The 20,495-nt window shown below is 45.0% G+C and overlaps 1 long non-coding RNA gene across 1 annotated transcript; it reads left to right on the top strand.

Annotated features, from left to right (window-relative positions):
- Nucleotides 1-4,610: 4,610 nt before the first annotated feature.
- LOC115288922 lies at nucleotides 4,611-17,312 on the top strand. The gene is made up of 2 exons (XR_003907273.1): nucleotides 4,611-4,683; nucleotides 17,113-17,312. It is a non-coding gene; the product is annotated as an uncharacterized LOC115288922 (long non-coding RNA).
- The last annotated feature ends 3,183 nt before the right edge of the window (nucleotides 17,313-20,495 follow it).

Genomic DNA, 20,495 nt, shown 5'->3' with positions numbered 1-20,495 from the left:
GCAGACTGGCGCCCCGCCCCGCCTCCCGCAGGCCACGCCCAGCCCCGCCTCCCGCAGGCCCGGCCCTCTGCCCGCGTCCGCCTGGGCCGCAGGGCCCGACGACCTGCAACACCTAATCGTAAGTGCGGTGCCCTCACTGAGAGAAGACGTCTGTTTTCCCTGGTGGCGTTCAACAGGGGCCATAAAACACAGAACTAGACATTCCCAGGGCCTACGTCTCCTTCGCCTCTAATGACTCTTAATCTCTGGATTCATCTCCAGATAAGATTGATGGTAACTTCTTAGGCACAACCCAGAAATGTGACTGCAGCAAACAAGAGGCTTCCATGGTTTCGTGTTTGTTTTTAAGGCACAAAAGTAGGATCAATGGTTCCGTCTGCCAGAGGAAGAAGCAATAAGAAAGTAAAAGATGAGAATACACATGAACATATCCTATGACGTGTTAAAATATGTGTGACTTACTTTGACCATATTATCTTTTATTGTTGGCAGCCTAAGTGTTTTCCCATCACCTGCAGGCTCCTTGATGTTAGAAACAGGAGCCTTAGAGTTAATGGAATCAGCCGAGTAACTAACGTTGCCTTGTAATTAGAAAGCATGCTAGCCTGACGAAGCTTCAGAAAGTGTTGGTCTTCCTCTGGCGTATTTCTCATAGGTACAGATGAGACACATGGGGGCGGGGCAGGGTTAGCAATATCTATCATGATAATTCAAAAGCGATATCCTGGACAAGTAAACTTGTGTGCTTCTTAATACCCGGAATAGAATTAAATTTTAGTGTTGATGCAAAAAATGATATTAGTGACTGTTTTCCAGTTATCACTTCTCTCCCTCTTCCACAAAAAAAAAAAAAAAATTACTCAGAACTAGTTATCAGCAATACGTGAGTGCCCATACAGCTATTCCATCTTTTCCTTCTGACCATATTTACAAAGGAATGCCTGGAGGCACGGTAGCTCTGTTAGTTAAGGCTGGGACTCTTGATATTGGTTCTGGCCATGACCTCACCATCGGTGAGGTGGAGTCCCGCATCAGGCTTCCTGTTGACAGCACATAGCCTGCTTGGGATTCTCTCTCTGCCTCTCATGTTCTCTCTCTCACCTCTCCCACTCGCATCCACACTCTCTCAAAATAAATAAACATTTTAAGAAGGAAAGTCTGTAACTCATGCAGCTCTTTCCCTACTTGGAACAAGCAGGCACAATCAATCAGAGGAGAGGCCAGAAAACCCTAATGGATGAATATTTCCTTTTTCTATCAGACAACACTGTACATGCAAATGCATTAGAATATCAGCAAGTAGAAAGAATCAGCTCTCACCCCTCTGCTGAGCACGATCCCCCAGGACAAATGCTCCACACAAACCCTTTGATAACACCCCCAGGTCTACCTGCTTTCCTTATGCTCTCTGCTATGGAGACTGGCAAACATGATGTGGTGCAGTTAAAGCCTTGAGGAAAAGAAATGCCCTTACTGGAGGGAATTTCACGAGAAGTGAAGCAAATTCGGCTGGGGAAAGGGGGCTGATGATAAGTATCTTTGAACATCTGGAGTTTGAAGTATATTCAGGATACACTTTAAAGCATTAGTCTGCATGGGAAATCTGGAGCTCAAACAGGATGTCAAAGCTATGGATATAGATTTAGAAAACTGTTTAATCATTCAGATGATATTTATTAAACCTCTCCTATGTGCTAGATGGACACATTTCTAAACGACAGGAACAATGAACAAAACAAAGTCAACATCTCATGCTTGCAGTCTAGGGAAGGAAGACAACAATTAATAAATAGACAAATGATATATGAATTCATCCTGCCATGGCAGCCAAGTAGGGATAAGTACTATTTAAAAGTAGGGGGAGGAAGCTGGGGCAAGACAGGATAAGAGAGGAAAAGAGCTAAGATGGTCATAGAACTTTCTAAGAAATGACATTTGAGAAGAGGCCTGGATGAAACAGGAAAATGAAATTATCCAGAAGGAGGTTATATGAGAAGAAGATCAGAGCAACAGTTGTAGCCCATGCATCCGGCATCTTTGACCCGGATTCTGTATCAGCGCTTCCTACCCGTTGCTCCCCTCTACTTCTCTCCTCTCCAACCCATGCCCCGACCCGCCCCAAAGTCATGGAATTGGCGGCTATTCTGTTTGCTGATAGCTTCTCAGAGCCTAAAAGAGCATATTTACTCTCAGTAAATATGAAGAAAGGAAGTATTGAAAAAGGGAGGAAGGGAGGCAGGGAAAGAAGGAAGGAAGGAAGGAAGGAAGGAAGGAAGGAAGGAAGGAAGGAAGGAAGGAAGGAAGGAAAGGAGTGAGGGAGGGAGGTAAGGAAGGAATTACATAAAGGAAATGAGGGGGGAAAGAAAGAGAGAAAAAGGGATTCTCTCTCTGGAAAACACAGAAGAGTAGATAAAAGTTCAAACATTATACATAATTCGAACACCACAATACAAACAACATTTTTATTACCATTTAATTAAGGGCTTTTTATATGATTACAATAATTCTATGGGTACACAGTGTTTTTCAAATTTTTATCACTGTATAAATTTTACTTCTAATAATTGCCTAATTTTCCATTTAGCAGAAATATCCTAGGCTACTCCACCGTATTGATAAATACAAGGGCATTTTAATTTTTCAAATGTGCACAGACCATAATTTTTCAAATGTGCACAGACCATAATTTCATGAACTTTCACCACTAAGATGAGAAAGAAATTTGTAAAAATGATGCACTCCAATAAATGTCTAGCTGAGCCTTACCTCATTCTGTAGGTGTATATTATAAAATGCAGAACAACAAGAACCAAAACCATAGTCTCTTCTTTTAGAGTCCAGACTCTATAAAAAAAATGGGGAGTCATGGGACCATCCTTTCAGCCTATTTCAGTTGTAGAGATGAGCATGTAACATTATTTTATTGCACACGCCAGACTCTGCAGGACAGACACAGAAAACAATATTCTTCTCTCTCATGAACCCTGTTTTAATTTGTTCTTTACTTCTTTTTTCCCTTTCCTGGGATGACAGAGCCAGCAAGGCATGGGCTCTAGCTTCCCCATCACTCCTAAATGATGAAGGTTTTCCCGTTCCTTCCAGTTCCTAAAATGACTCATCTTAGGCATTGAAAACCCTACCCAACCAAAACACCAGTCCAACCCAATGTAACAATTCTTAAATTGTAACCGGGCGTAGGAGCAAGGCTCAAGGCTAAGAGTTAATTTCCCCTGAAACAACACTCCATGATTTTAGGAAATGGAATGTGCCTGATAGCATGTCTTTGATCAGAGGGAAACAATAAATTAGTCCCTTCTGGAGAATGTGCACCAGTTATGTAAAGACAAAAGAATGACAAATCATTGTTCCTTTATTTAATGAGTCAGCATAAGGCTGTTTGGCTTGGATAAAAAAAAGATGAGAATACTGTGGATATGTGAAGTCCTAGAAAAAGGAGTGAAAAACTCATAAGCCAAACAGAAAAAAGAAACCATCTCTAAGGGAGAGGAAATGGGACCTATAAAATCATGGAGTCAAAAAATAGCAGTAAAGCTGAGGAACTCCAAGTAGCTTCATATGATAGAATGCGAGGGTAGAATTCATGCAAAGGCAGAGAAAAATATGGTCCAAGAGCAGCCTGAGGAATGTGATCATGAAATCCTTACACTACATCTGCGGGTGCACGAAGGGAATGGGAGCCATTTTCAGATTTTAATCAGGTGAAGTCATATGATTCCATTCTACAAAGAGTCCTCAGGTAGCAGGACTGAGGATGATTTGGAAGGAGGCAAATTTAAAATAGGAACAAAATCAAGGAGGGGGGGTAATGGTATTCTGTGAGATTAAGTAAAAACCTTCAAGAAAGGAATCAGCAGAGTCAGGTATCACTTGGGTAAAGTGCTCATAGGATTTGTCAACTAGGAGGCCATTGTTAGTTGACCTCTGTGCTCCAGCAGCAGCAAGAATTTTCTGATGACTGTAGGATCAAGTTCAAGTTATCCTGCTTGGCTTCTAAGGCCCATCACAACTGAGCCCTGGTCAGCTTCTCAGATTCTTCTGTGCTGTCTGTCTCCATGTCCAGCTGAGAGTAACATATAATCTTTATGGAACATTTACTGTGTGCCAAACACCTCCTAAAATCCTTATATGATTTAGCTCATTGGATCTTCCCCCAGAACCCCACAAAGTACATAAAACCTAAAGTTTCAGATAAGTTAAGTGAAACTAAACATCTTCCTCATAGCTCCCCAGCTATGAGTGGGAGAGCCAGGATCTGGAGTCCAGCCCCATGAGCCCGAGCACTACTACCATTAAACTATCATATCCACAGAATACAGTCACTTCGCGTTGCCAGCTCCCCCCATGGACCCTGCCTGCATTGTCCTTACCGACTTGCAATCCCTTTCCCGTCACTTTCCATCTGACACATCCCTAAGTCCTCCTCCAAGAATGACTACCTGTCCCAGCTTCCCCCAACCCTTCTGGGCTGCTGCTTTCTGTATAATGTGTGCCTTGTATATGCACTGTTAGTATCACAGCACATGTCACAGTAACTATGACTCATGTTTACTCATTGCAATGGGAGTCCCTCTGCATTCCTCTCTGTACCTCAAGGGCCTAGTTCAGAGTAATATTCAATAAATGTTGCTAAGATGTTTGAGATGAATGAATGGCTGCATATAGGTAAGTAGAAACTTCGCTCCTAACATCAGCCAGCCAGGTATTGTTTTGTTTCGGGGTCTGTTTGAATGCTTTGGGCTGTAAGTAACTGATTGCCTGACTAGCAGTAGTTGAGCTGATAAGGGTTTGTTTTTCTCACACGTCAGGAAGTCTAGAGGAATGCCATTCTTCACCAATGTCAAGACCAGCATTCCAGTGATGTTTGAGGATGTTCTTTCCTCATCATAAAATGGCTCATACAGTTCAAATACATCCATATTTAATGTAGAAAGAAAGGGAAAACAGGAGAAAACAGTTCTACTTGCTTTATCAGAAAAACAAGAATGTTCCCAGCAGACTTCTGCTTCTCGTTGGCCACCCCTAGCTGTAGGGAAGGCAGGGAAAACCAAGCCTCTATAAATAAGGTTCCAGAAGGAGAATAGGGATTTGCAAGTGAATGTTGGATCAGCCTACAACACTATCTACAACATTGGTCTAATATACACGGCAAATTTATTTTTTTAATGTTTATTTTGAAAGAGAGAGAGACAGAGAGCAAGCAGGGGAGGGGCAGAGAGAGAGGGAGACACAGAATCCAAAGCAGGCTCCAGGCTCTGAGCTGTCAACACGGGACTCAAACTTACAGAGTGAGAGATCATGGCTTGAGCCAAAGTCAGACAACTCAACAGACTGAGCCACCCAGGCACCCTGGCAAATTTATTTTTTTAAAGTGTCTGCAGGAATATTAGAAAACTACATAACTGGTAAGGTTTTTCTACCCTGGTTAGTGACCTTGCAAGGCACAACTTAAAAAAATTTTTTTAACATTTATTTATTTTTGAGATACAGGAGAGACAGATCATAAGCAGGGGAGGGGCAGAGAGAGAGGGACACACAGGATCGGAAGCAGGCTCCAGGCTCCGAGCTACCAGCACAGAGCTGGATGCAGGGCTCGAACCCATGAACCATGAGATTGTGACCTGAGCCGAAGTTGGTCCCTCAACTGACAGAGCCACCCAGGTGCCCCACAAGGCACAACTTTTAAAAGGATAGTAGGGGGATCTTTCATTGCCTCGGGATGAGGATTTGGGTATATCCTATGACTTTTCTGTTCACTTTTCTATAATGGCAGTCCTTAAGGTCATTTTAAGTTACAAAACACAATTTCAGTTCTCTCATTGGGATAAGTTCCAGGCAAAATCATTAAATAAGATTTCAACCCTCCGTCTTCATCCGAAGGTCATCCTCCCCTTTCTGTTACCATCAGCACCCCACGCTAAGACCTGTAATCAGATGCTGCCCACCTTCCAGGAGGAACGGCGGGCAGTCTCCATTCTCACTGTTCCTCCAAATAAGAGCTGCAGCTCGACCCCACTAGGGTGAAAGCCATGGAGACAGGAAAAGGCGGGAGGATGGGCTGTTGAGCCAAACAGGTCCGGCAGACGATGAAGTTCACCATTTCTCCGGTGGGACTCTTTGGGAAGTCCTGTCACTGAGGACCCCAGCAGGGCACAAATGCAGCTCTGTACTAAATGACCACTCACGACTGCTTCCACAACCTTCCAGAGCGTACGCCACCCCCTACCTCTTTTGGCCCGACCTCAAGCAGACCGTATTGCAGAGGCCCCAAGCTGGTGCTGCCGCGTAGTTCAGGTGTGTTCTATGGAAAGCTCTCACATATCCCTTGCCCAGCAAGTGTGGGCAGTGCAGGCCAGAGACTACAACAGCCACCTCCCTCCTGCTGCCTCAGAGTGTGTGGTCCCCAGGCCTGAACTGGCCTTGAACCCAGTCCCAAGTTCTCCTTGCGGTTTAGCAGGCTTAATGAACCTCTAATCCTGTCCACTTGGCAACATCTTTCTCCAAAGAAATCTCTAGCAAACTTGTCTTCCCTCTCTATACTCTCGCTAAGAGGGGTCGCCGTCCAGAATAGGTTCTGAGGCTCTTTGTAATTGTATACAAGGGAGGGTCCGTCCCCCCAAACACTTTCCAAACTGAGGTTAGGAAGCACTTACTTTTAGCACTTTACCTTCGATACACATTAGCCATCAGAATAATTCAAATTGTGTTCACGGAGCCCAAGAGAAAAAAAATATGAATAGCATGTAAATCAAAAGAATATATATGTGAGACGTAAAATTACATATTCATCAGCTCAGAGTTCAGACACCACATATACCAGAACCATGACAGTTAAACAAAACACCAGCTCCTATAAGGCTCACATTTTCACCGTGGGGAGGAGGAAAAATAAATAAATACACAGATATATAATATGTGAAGCAGAAATAAGTCCTATGATGAAACATGGTGGGTAAGGAATGGAACATGGCATGGACTGGGGTGCTGTGTCAAATGGATGTCATCTGAGAACGGAACCAAATATGCAAAGCGACAAAGCATACAAAAGGGAGCTGGAGGATCAGGTGGGCGACTGAGGAGACAACCCTTACCCGAAGGCAAACTGTAGGGACATGTTCTCTTCTCCATGAAAAACAAAATTCACTCTTCGAGGTCACTCTCTTGAACTCGCCTCACCTTCTTACCATACCTCTGCTTAAAGTATTTAAAATTCAGAAAGTACTCGTCAGAATCCCAAGTATCCCACTCACTGCAAATTTCTACATGGAGCATGTCTCCTAAAGCCAATTAAACTAACTACTGAAATGAGGTATTCGTCCAACTGATGACTATTTTGTCTCATATTGTTTTTATTAAGTTTATTTATTATTGTGAGAGAGAGAAAGACAGCGTGCATTGAGTAGGGCAGGGAGAGAGGAAGAGAGAGAGGGAATCCCAGGCTAATTGCACAGAGCCTGACATGGGGTTTGGCTGCATGAACCGTGAAATCATGACCTGAGCCCAAATCCAGAGCTCAACCGAGCCAACCAGCCACTCCTATCTAATATTGATTTTACTTTTTATTTTTTAAATCTTTTTTAAATCTTTATTTTTGAGAGAGAGAGAGAGTGCAAGTGTGAGAGGATCAGAGAGAGGGGGAGACACAGAACCCAAAGCAGGTGCCAGGCTCTGAGCTGTCAGCACAGAGCTGGATGCAGGGCTTGAACTCACGAACCACGAGATCATGACCTGAGCCAAAGTTGGATGCTCAACCATCTGAGCCACCCAAGAACCCTTTAATATTGGTTTTAAATTCACTCAATGAGGGGTGCCTGGGTGGCTCAGTAGGTTAAGCATCTGACTTCAGCTCAGGTCATGATCTCATGGTTTGTGGATTCAAGCCCCACGTCGGGCTCTGTGCTGACAGCTCAGAACCTGGAGCCTGCTTCAGATTCTGTGTGTCCTTCTCTCTCTGCCCCTTCCCCACTTGTGCTCAGTCTCTCAAAAACAAATAAGTGTAAAAAATAAAAATAATCACTCAGTGAGGACTTTAAGGTGAAACACTTCATCTTCATCAATATTCCTACAAGCGGCTGGTGCCTGAGGTCGTGCGTGTGCAATCATGAGTGTGTACGTTTGGGCGTGTAGAAGGCACCTTCCCGTTCTGTACCACACCGTGAGTCTTCATGCATCAGATCCATAATGAACTGTTATCACTGATGGAAGCGGGATTTTCCACTGTCTGTGCCCAGAGACATTCTGCACAAGTGAAACAAGGAGACTTACGTTCTCGCTCATCTGCACAACCCAAAACACCCAGTGCAATTGTGGCAGGAGATCACACCAGTCAGGGGAGAGGTGGCAGGTGGCCCCCGGACCCACGACATCAGGGCTAGATGGCGTCGTTGATAACACTTTTACTTCAGCTAGCAGAAAGCCACGTGTCTCTGTGCTTATCTCTAGAGCCTTCTTCCCTCTGGCCTTCCTCCCTTCCTCACCCCAGGTTTCTGACCTTGCCGTGTGTGATAAACCCCGTCCACTGCAGCTTTCTGTCAGATTTGTCAGGCTGAGCTTTCAAGGTCATGGCAAGGACTCTTCCAAAGTCAGGCTTGTGGGCATTCCACCGGCTTTGAGTTTCTGCTTTCTGAGGGCGCCCCCACGCCTCCTCCACTACCTCCCTCGGCCTCCCGCCAGCTGGCTGCTCTGGCAGTGCCCTCCACATCTCCTCTTCCCTCTCCTAGGCCTTTCTAGAAACTACTCACACACAAATTCTGTTTTGACAATTTTGCGTTCAGCACGTGATAGCACGTGAAATGATGACCCAATGTCCGAATGCAAACACGACAAAAGACTGCAGGTGGCAGTCAGGCTCTTGGGGAAGGGGTAGCTACAGAATACAGGAGCAAAATACAGACAAAATGGTGGGCTGAAGATGCAAATTCCTGGACCAATGGCTTCCCATGTCACTCAAAGGTCAAGTGAGGGTCCTCAGCGAACAGGACCTCAGTGGACAAGTCCCTTGTCCTCCTCACTCGTCGTCCCCCCAGCCCCTGTCTCATCTCCCTCTTGCTCATTCCACCACAGCCACACTCAGCACCCTTCAGTCCTGAACATGGAACCATGTTCCCTGCCCCAGGGCCTTTGCACTTGCTGCTTCCCCGTTTGGCATGATCTTCATCCAGATGTCATTTCTTACTCCCTTACCTCCTTTATGTCTGCACTCAAATGTCCTCTTTCCTATGGTCTCCCCAAACAACCTGTACACATAGCAACACCTCCAATGTCCCCCTTTAAGTTACCTAATCCCTCTCCACAGCACCCATGACCATCTGATACATATTCAGTTGTTCATTTGTACAGTATCGATCTCAACCCAATGTGCTGTCCATCTGCGAGAGCAAAGCCATTGTCTATTGACATCACTGCTCCCTTCCCAGCATGGGAGGGGGTCTGACACGCCACAGGTACTCAGGAAATATTGTTGAATATATGAGTGGACACATGCTCACTCTGCTGGCATCCGGGGCCCCAGGCTGACGCCCGGGTTATCTGTTCCCCACACTCCCCACCCCCATTCCAATCTGGGCTTCCAGCCTCTGACCCCAGGGCTCTGGCCGGGCTCACTGCAGCCACAGCCGTGCTCTGCCTCTGACTGTGCCCCACCACACACGTGGCTTGTCCCCCCAGCTGCAGCCCTCTGGCCAGCAGCTCTCCGCGGGGCTCAAGGCAGCCTGTGACCCGGTGTCCCCCACTCAGTCTGCAGGTGCCAGCTGACCCCGCTTACAGGTCACTCAGCAGGACAGGTTCTGCCACCTTGGCTTCCTTCCCAAGGCGAACAAGCACCAGCAGGCGGGGAGTACATGGTCACGGTCACATTTTACTTCCTGAATGGAGATTCTCATGTCTGTGTGAGAACCCACAGCTGACACATTCAGAAAACCAGTGCCTGGGGTTTAAGGTTAAGGATGTACATTCTGAGGACTCTCCTAAGACATGCACCTCTGCACAAGAGACCAGACCCTGGGGCCCTTGCCTCGTGGCCACTGTAGTCTCCCTCGATCCCCCTAGGTGGCCCCAGAGTCCCCGCCCATCTGCAGACTCGTCCTGCCCCTGTCCCCGTGCAGGTCCAAGTAGGAAGTCCAAGTAGGAAGTCCCAAAGCTCCAGGGCTTGTTAACGATCCCCTGCAGCGGGTGTGTCAGAAACCACGCCCTCCGATCCCGACACCGCAGCCTCTGACAGGGTGAGCTCTCCACCTCCGGCGTGCACCCCCCACAGGTCCCATCCCATCCCACATCTCCCAACAGGTGCCGAACACCTGTCCAAGCCTGAAACATGGCATCCTGCGAACAATGAGCCAAGCATCAAGACCACACGCTATAGGCTTCCATTTGTATGTGACGCCCAGGGGAAGCAAGTCCACAGACAACGAAGGAGACTGCTGGGGAGAGGGGCGGTGAGGAGTAACGGCTAACGGGCTTCTTTGGGGGGTGTTGCAAACGTTCTGGAACAGTGACACATCCTGGGGACCATCCTAGAAGCCACTGAAGTGGTGAACTGTATGGTATGTGTATTACATCTTAAATAGAAAAATAAAACTAACAGTGTAGTTGGTGTGACTACATCCCCGTACCACCGTGTGTAGAATCCCTCTGGGCACAAAAGGTCTTTCATGTGGCTGCCTTGACGTCCCTGGTGAACCCGGTGGCTTATTTCGCTGTCGTTTTGAGATGTTCTCGGTCGCCTTCCAGAACGGTCAGAATGGACGGCTTTGTCCCAAAGACACACACAAGCAAGACCCGATGAAAACTCCCTGTCAGCACATCCACATTCCATTTCTCGCCCTCGTCTCTCACCGACTCCAGGTGACCTTCCCCACCTCCCACCTACCTTCCCACGCTGTGCTCTGGCCTCCTCAAATGAACCCTCTGGGCCTTTCGTGGCCTTTCATGTCATCTCCTTCCTTCCTTAATGTCCACTCTGCCTTCAGATTCAACCTTCTTCAGGGAGCCTGGCGCTTCACAAGGCAGCGCAGCTACGAGCCTGTCTTCTACCTGCTCCATCACTGGCCCCATCTGCGTCTCCTCCCCAAGCTCAGGGATGTCAGGACACCAGGGTCCTGAGCTCCACCTTCAAAGCCTCCTGCAGAGTAACCGCTTTAAGGGAAAAGAAGGCTCCAGCCAGCAATGCAGGTGGCTCAGACAGGAATTTATCCCACAGGCCACACGTAATAACCAACAAGCCAGACAAAAGACAAAACTTCCCTTCTCTTTGTGCTAATATAGACACAGTTGCTTAACTTTTATTTTTAGTTACCTTGGACGTGCTCTGGGAAATGATGTCATGCTTCTGAATTAACATTCCTGCCTATTCAACTTCCAATGAGGGTATTATGAATTCCCTAAAGTGCCATAAAAATGATGAGAAAATAGGCTTGTACAGACTTTACATGATGTTTTTTAATCTATTGCTAATGTTAATAAGCGCTAGTTGTTTGGGTTGCCAGAATCCTAGATGATTCAAAATCAGCTTTGCCAAAGCAAAATTAACCAGGAAGGGGCTCATGTGTAGTCATGCTTATATATAGCCACTGACTGATTTAAAGGGACTTCACATTAGAAAGGGGAAAAAAAAAATGACTCAGCCCCCCAGGGTATCAGAGGTGATACATCTTGAGCTGTATTAGCCATTTCAAGGAATACTGAAACCACATGTGAATTCCTCTAATTCTGAATTGCTCTCCCATTTATGGTGACCTCTGATGAAACACCCTCTCCTGGAACATTCTGTAGAAAGCACGGAGACAGGGTATGCTGACTGCAGCCATATGTACCTTAAAATGAATGTGCTGCTTGTTAATAACTGGAAAGTTTGGGGTGCCATGGGGCACCTGGGTGACTCAGTTGGTTAAGCATCCAACTTCTGCTCAGGTCATGATCTCACAGTTCGTGGGTTTGAGCCCCACGTTGGGCTCTGTGCTGACAGCTCAGAGCCTGGAGCCTGCTTCGGATTCTGTGTCTCCCTCTCTCTGACCTCCCCTGCTCACACTGTCTCTCTCTCTTTCTCTCCAAAATAAATAAAACATCTAAAAATTTTTTTAAAAAATTGGAAAGTTTGAGTGGATCTCAGCCCCATACACAATGCTAATAAATTCATGATACAAACCTATCCCATCACAAAACTGAATACACTGAACACAGAGAAGGACATGGTAAGAGGAACAAATGCCATGATGTATTTCTTCCTTTTTCTGTTTCTCCCGGCCACTGTTCTTCTGGGCCATTCAGGTCTCCTTCTACTTATCCTTTATTTTCCTGAGTTGTTCTTCTTCACTTTCTGCCCTTCTCCATCCTCTGCCCCTTGTGTGCTCGTGAATTCACCTCACACCTGCCAGCCAGGGGGATTGTCCCAGTTCCAAGCTCACTGTCTCACCTATAGACTTTCTGATTGTCAGGTTATTGTCAAGAGACATGTGGCAGCTGCTGACCTGGGAGGTGTTCATTTATCTAAAAGATGCGTAGCATCCACTGTGAGCTGGGCACTGGTATCGTGCTAAAGGAGCACACTTCCTGCCCAGGGGATGCATCACCTCACAGGATCGGTATTCAGGCAGAAATTGCAAGATGGCGGCCTCCATACCCATTTATTTCTCACCCACAGTCTTTTCCTTCACCCTTCTCTCTTGCTTGGGCATCTGAAAAGTCAACATCAATGCCAGGAAAAATGAGAATCAGGCAAGGGGTGTCTTGGGCAGTCTTAAACCCCTTTAGGTCAACTTCACCTCCTCCAGACGTGCCTACCCTTTTCTCCACCACTTCCCCGGCTCTGTGAGTTCAGTAAACATTAACTGTGTGCATGTTATGTGCAGGCACTCTACCAAATCAAAGATGATGGTAATAGTATCATTCTCACTGCCCATAAGGAACTTGAAGAATGAAATAATACACAAGCATAAACAACATAATTTTCATATAAAAGGAAAAGTGCTAAAACAAAGAAAACCCAAGACATTAGTTGCTACAAATGCCAAACGTCAGCACCCTAGCTTCATGAGCCCGTCAGGAAAGAGACTGCTCCCCTGATTGATTTTTTATCTGGAATGAAATCTGGGTTCGTTTTTTATTTGCTTTTTTCTCTTCTTCCCCCATTATCTTCATCCCCACGCATGCCGCAGAGTTCGGCTCCAGGCAGATCTATCTAAGACGTTCGTGGTGGTTCTACAGCCCGTCGAGGGCACACTTCATGTCCTCGACATCTTTCCTGTGCATGAACCAAGTCTCAGTCAAAAGCGGCCCTGGCATTCCCATCTCATACATCCCCACTTGTCTACGTGTGTTTGCAGGAGTAATTCCTTTGTCTTTCCACCTCTTCAGACATTCCTTAGGAAGAATGGTGCACACAGAATAATTGTCAACAGCACACACCACTCTCAGGGGTCAGGGATCACTGCTGCTCCTTCACACAGGATGGCAATGACAGGGCATTGTCCCTAGCCACTACCTCTCGCCCAAGTCTATCTGTATTTTCACAGGGGATTTTTCATTTCTGCTGCTGTGTGGGAACCTGGTTCATATTTTGGGAAGGTTGGTCACCTGATTCCCTCTGAAATCACATCACAAGGATAGTTGTTCATTTTAAGTAGCAATGAGGATGGCGAGAAACTCAAAACAATAATAATGCCTAATAATAATATCTGCCATTAATCAAGGACTTGCCAGCCACCAAATGCTTCTTATTTAATCTTCACTAAAACCCTATGAGGGATTTTTATTCCTGTTTAATCCAAAGGATGAGGAAAGATTCAAAAAGGTCATAACTGCCCAAGACCACACACAGGGCCAAGATCTAACCCCACTCAAAGTGAACTCAAAACCTGGGTTTTTAATCACTGTCCACATCCCCATTCGGAGTTGTTACTGACAGAATTAGAGATGTTTATCCTAGAGAAAAAAACTGACTCCCGGGGATGTCTTATATTATCCATATAGGGGAACCGTTTTCATATATAAATATTTCCTTGGCTCCAGGACAGACAGATTTGGGGTTCACTCTGATGAAACATATCCCAAAGACTAGAACAATTCTCATCTTTATTCATTTACCACCAACTACCCGTCAAATTCACACCCACTGTTATAGTCACTTTCCCAATGAACCTATGAAGAAGATATCATCCACACTTAGAAGTCAGAGAAGACAAGCGATCTGTCTCAGGTTTCCTTGCAAATGCAAGTGTCAATACTGGTCAGTTCAGGTTTCTGTTCAATTTCCTTTATTCTGGGCTGCTCTCTGGAATTGAATCAGGGGGAAACGCTTGGCTTGAGATTTTAAAAACCATGCATGGTCAGCATGGCCTGGGGACAGGAAGGTCCTAGTTTCTCTTCTTTAAAAACAAAATTTTTTTTTTATTTTTGAGAGAGAGAAAAAGCACAGGGGAGGGGCAAAAAGAGAGGGAGACAGAGGATCCAAAGTGGGCTCTGCAATGACAGCAGACAGCCCAATGCCAGGCTCAAGCTCACAAGCCGAGCCGTGAGATCACGACCTGAGCTGAAGCTGGACGCTCAACCCATTGAGCCACCAGGGGCCCCTAGATTCTCTTCTAAGGGCTGATATCAGTCTTGTATTTCAAACATATGGCAATTTTATAGGCTGGCCACATGTAGGCACATGCTAGCTTCCACACACACACACAGGGGAACGATTCTAAATGTAAATTTATAAGCATGAATTACACAATGACGCCAAAAAGGGGGAGATTTTACAGTTAACTACATCTATTCAGTTAGTTATAGTCAATTCAGTTAGTTATTTAAAAACACAGTCTGCTTTATTTAGCACTGAATGATGTCTTAAATAGAATCCCAAACATGATTTGATTAAACTAACATCCTGTAGTCATAAGTACGTGAGAAATAGGAGTTTATTTATGAAAAATAAATGGAAATCTTATTTTTGTCGTATTCTGTTTTGAACATTTCCTGTTTATATTCATTAAATATTTTGAAAACTAAAAAACATGTTCTTATGTATCCCGTTCCTAAATATCTGGACTTGGAGTGATATACTGTCAACCAACAGTTCAAAGGGTGAATGATTTTATCTCTGTGCAAAGCCAAAGCCATAATAACTTGGAAAGCACGTCCACAAAACCACGCATGTGTGAATTTGTGAGAAGTAACACCGTATTTTTTTTCCTTTGCTTTATAGTAAAAGAGGAGAGCATGTATAGTCTCCCGCAGACAGAAATGGCTACACACACATGCTGTCTTAGGAAACAATTATAGGAGTTGGCAGGCAACCTCGCCTGGAGGGGACACAAAGAAAATGCTAGTTAGAAATAGGTCAAGGGAGCTTTAAGGAAATTGACAATGAATCCATGAAAAAAACAAAACAACTGAATTTTACATGAGGGCGGCAATCAAATAGAAGCGTAATCCTATCAAAATCCTACGTTTTGCTTATTCCAAATGTTCTCTTGATAGGGTTTCATTGGATAAATTAAATAGTTATAAACTGGAAAATGAAGATGTCTATTGACTCACTGCTTATAAAAGTGAATATTTCTTAAGTACCAAGGACAAAATGTTTAAATAAGGAAAGCAGGGGCGCCTGGGTGGCTCAGTCGGTTAAGCATCCAACCTCGGCTCAGGTCATGATCTCACGATTCGTGGTTTGAGCCCCGCATCAGGCTCTGTGCTGACAGCTCAGAGCCTTGAGCCTGCTTCAGATTCTGTGTCTCCCTATCTCTCTCTGACCCTCTCCTGCTCGCACTGTCTCTCTCTGTCTCTCAAAAATAAATAAAAACATTTTAAAAAATTAAAAAAAATAAATAAGGAAAGCACAGATAATATTTAAATGGACATTTTTTCAGAATCCACCCAAATAGAAATCTAAATTCACCCAAAGCAAATCAAATGAGTGCTCACTATTTCTATCCTCTTTATAAATATAATGGCTAAGCAACTGACATAAAAAAAAAACTCATCAATTAGAAAACTATTTAGGCCAACTGACTATAGTTCAGAAAATGTATTTTTAATTGCATTGCTAATTAAAATTCTATGTGTTTGTCTTTTAAGCCCTTGGTCACCTTCTTATTTTCTAAATACTTTCCTTTTTTGAACAAATCATCTGCAGATATTATAAATATAAAACAAATATTCCAAAAAGGTCTTATTGCTTATTCTCTGTCATCCCTGCACCGACATGTCCAATCGGCCATGTCTGCATACCCATCACACTAGCTGTCTTTGAATCCATTCCTTCCTGGTGTCCATATTGGTCCAGGCTTTACTCTCTTGTGCTCAGACCATGAGGTCAGGGCCGTAACTTTCCTCACTGCCCCAAATCCTTTCCCCTTCAGTCAGTCCTTCACACGCCACTGGGGTATTCTAGAATGGAGTATGCCTAAGCCTCTCCCCATCACAATGATATTCAGTACTTCAAGTTTCCCCCCATGATCAAGTTCAAATGCTTCAAAGACAGGCTCACTTTCTAGCCTTGTCCCCTCCCCTTTTTCATGAACACACCCCACCCCCAAGAACACTGCAGGCACGTTCATGTCTTTGTGCTTCTTTTTGCACATCTCTCACCATTTTGTTTCCTCCTGCAGCATCCGCTCCTCCCTACATGTTAAACTCATTACCTATCGTTGGTGGCCCAGCTCAAATGCCACTCCAGTTGTAGGCCTTTCCTTCTTGACCCAACACTGCTTAAGGAAAATACGGGAATGGGTCCATGACAAACAAGGCTTCCGTGCCCTTTCTTATCCTCTTACAGCACCCTGCCCATCCATCTGACCCCAGGCCTCCTATTTTACATAAACCGTACATTTACCTGGCTGCATCCCACTCTGGAGACGGGACCTTTTAAGAACAGAAAGCAGGTGTCAATATCCCTCTTCCCCTCCACCAGGACCTGCCACCCAACCTAGTCAGTGCTTGTGGGGTGGATAAGGACTGAGAAAGGTAAGCAGGGTAATTACACGATCTCTTTCTCTGAAGAGCTGGTGAAAAGCCAGAACCGGGGACTCGGATCACGTATCGGGGAAGCTGATCTTACATTATATGTAATATAATATACTGATCTTATATTTAATCTGTTAACTGCATGAACAGGAAGTTGGAAAGACTCCTTCACATTTTAGGGGATGGAAAGAACCTGATAATGATGACTGAAAGCTCACCCATCAATCAAGTCCCAACCAGCAGAGCCAATGAGAAGAAACCTCTACCCTCTTGAATATCTTTAGCAGTTCACTTTCACTTATGGGTGACCAAAGGAGGAATGTCTTTATTCATAAACTATTGAAACCCTTCTTGCTTACAATCTCGCCTATGTCGTTCAATGTCCCACAACATTCTCTGCTAAAAACAGGAATCCTGTGGTCTTCATGTACTTGGTTTCTCCTGACCGTTCCCTATGAGCACTTCCCCACCTCCATACAAAGTACGAATTAGAAGAAAAGTGGGGCATTCTTATCTTTTTTTTCTTTTCTGTAATAATTCTCTTAATGGATACTTTTATACAGCTTTTCTGTTTTTTACATGTTAGGAGATTTTTCAAGGGATTTTTTTCCTATTCACTCTATGAGAGATTGTATACAGAACTTGTTTACTTGGTCTGGAAGCTGCTGTAGGCTTCAGATTGTGTTTGGCTCTGAAAATAATTAATGTTTTGGTCTGCACTGCTTTTCTAATGACTGTGGCTTTCAATCACAAGTGAGAAATTAGAAGAATTTAAGGATTACATATAAAGCATTTTTCCTACTGCTTAATTATATATGTAATTAAAATATATCATATATATATCTTATGTCAATTTGATACTAAGTTATCATTTCCAAATGAGACTGTTTTCTCCTTAAGAGAGGCAGTAAATGAGATCACTTAAAACCCTAGTGTCATATACTGGGTAATAAATTAACTTTATATTCTTCTCAAGAAAGATCTATCAGTTGATTTCTCAGTGAAGAGGACCTTCCTAAGTAGTGTTTCAAGGGTAAGAATTCCAATGTCTACAAATGTTAAATAACGAATATATTTCCATGGCTGTTGCTGCCCCCCCTTCTCCCTCCCAATCCCTCTGGGTGATCTTCCTCTGGCACCACACACACAACTCCCTCCTTCAAAACACACCTGCCTGGGGTGGAGAAGCCTCCAGGGCTCCTTCAGAGTGACCCCTGAAGTTTGAGAAGGGCCACCACATGGCCACCCCTCCCCCAGGGCCTTGCCGTGGGGACCAGCACAAACTAAGGGTAAGATCTGCTCTAACATGCATAAGGAAAGAGAAAGAGGGATATGAACAAATCAGCAGAATTTCAATAATTATTCAGTCTGCATAATGAGTATGTGGCTGTTCATCATAATGGTGTCTTCTACTTCTTTGTACGCCGAAAATTTTTCACGACAATATATATTTAAAGAAGGTAAAGGGGTACTACGGCCAGGCATAGGATTTCTGCCAATCTTGGGTAAAGAGAGTGAAAGCCCAGGCTTCTTCCCACATATATCAAATATCCGTCTGCCCCTTAGATCCACTCTCTACTTTGCTCAGCTGGCCGACCTGTCCAGGTTGCATCAATAAAGCCTCAGGGCACTTTCCCTGCAGGTCGAGTTGACCAACAGGAGGTCAACAGAGGGTGGGAGTGAGGGATGAGATTGATGTCAAGAACTCATTCCCCCCGCACCCCTCACATATCCACACCCCATGGCCTGCCTGTGTCTTTCAACCAAAGATCACTGCCCTTCTCAAGGGATGTTGCTCCAAGGCACTACTCTTTGTCCATCAAGGTTCAGAAAACTGTTTCTACCCTAGCCCTGCTGGTCTCGGGACATACTGGTGCCCCAGCTGTCAGGTCCCTTTGGCAATTTCTTGTTCTTCACCATTGCATGTAGACCCTTGGCTTGTCCTAAGCTGACTGTGGGGACCCTGTCTGACAGACCAGAGCACAATTGCCTATTCCATCCATGAAAGAGAAGGAGAATCAGGCTTACTGTCTGAAAAGCAGCAGATACTGAAAACCATTCATGAGTATGTCTTCCCTCCTTCCCTCACCAAATTCCTTCCCTTGCTCATCAAAGACGGATTTCTTACTGCTCTGAAGCTGATAGCTCCACGGTGGGTCACCTGTTGCAGATCAGACACTAGGCTGCATATACTCCAGAGAAGGGCTTAGAATCACACATGCAGGCTGAGGTTTCCCTCCCCCAGGAACCAGAAAAATGGAAACTGCTGCAGAGCCCACAGTACCACTTGGTGAGGGCCACCAAATGTCTTGTCATCCCGCTGCCTTTTGATGATTCTTTCCCTAAAGGTGCTATGTGGTGTCCACCAGGATTCTCCCCAGCCCCCGTCTTTGCATCTTGTGTTTTCTCTTGGATGGCCAAAGACACTGGATAGGCCCCTCCCCAGGCAGAGGCCGGCACATGTGGACACACTGAGAGGTTGACAGTAACAAGAAGGAAAATCCCTGCAACCAACCAAGACAGACCAGTTTTCAACGGCTCAGGCAGCACTATTCCTGGAACACCTGTGTGATGGTGGATGCCATCATGGGTGGCTAGATTTCATGCTAGTTTCTGGATAATGGAGAGTTAAAAAGAAAACCCTGGGCCCAGAGGGGGTCACTTATGGTAAGAGTATCACATCAGCAAACCAAGACAAACTAACCTAACCCAACTGCAGGTTCACCCACCTCCAAAATGTAGCCTGGAACCAGTCAACATAGACTTTCCTGCTCGGCACTAGCAAATACACTGAGTGACCCCTTCCATTCTATTTGGGAGGGGGCCTTGCCTAAAACAATGTGTTCTTCGCTAATAATTTCCCTTTATCTACTCCCTCTCTGTCTTTAAAGACCTTTCCTTTTCCGCAGTCTGATGGACCTCCTTTCTATTTGCTAGATGGGATGCTGTCTGATTCATGAATCGTTCAATGGCCAATTTGACTTTTTAAATTACTCAGATGAGTTTTTGTTGCTTAACAGAACTAATCATAACAAGTGTTACCTTTTCCTGGGCATTCTGGGTCAGATACTATGCTAAGCGTTTTACACTCATGACTTCTAACTTGATATTATTGTAGGCATTCTGATCCCCGTATTAAGAAAAAGTAACGCACTCAAGGCCATGTAACTAGTAAATAACAAAGCTGAGATTCAAACCAAATATGTCTGGCTCAAAAGCTGATACTCTTTCCATTACACAATTTGTTTTCTTTGAAAGGAGGTGGAAGGGTATCTGTTCCGAGTTTGTTTTGTTTGGGTGCAGAGGTATCTGAGGAGGAGAGGAGAGGAGAGGAGAGGAGAGGAGAGGAGAGGAGAGGAGCGGAGAGGAGAGGAGAGGAGAGGAGAGAAGGGGAAGGAAGGGGAGGGAAGGGGAGGGGAGGGGAGGAAAGGGGAAGGGAGGGCAGGATATGGAAGAGGCAAGACAGGGCCCATCCTGCCATCTCTGCTCATACATAAGGGACTAGTCTTGAGCCCATAAGAACAGAAACTCGG

Source organism: Suricata suricatta, chromosome 4, assembly GCF_006229205.1.
Source record: "Suricata suricatta isolate VVHF042 chromosome 4, meerkat_22Aug2017_6uvM2_HiC, whole genome shotgun sequence".
NCBI classification, from domain to species: Eukaryota; Metazoa; Chordata; class Mammalia; order Carnivora; family Herpestidae; genus Suricata; species Suricata suricatta.
Note: the sequence above shows the minus strand (reverse complement) of the source record. Positions and strands in the feature narration are given on the sequence as shown.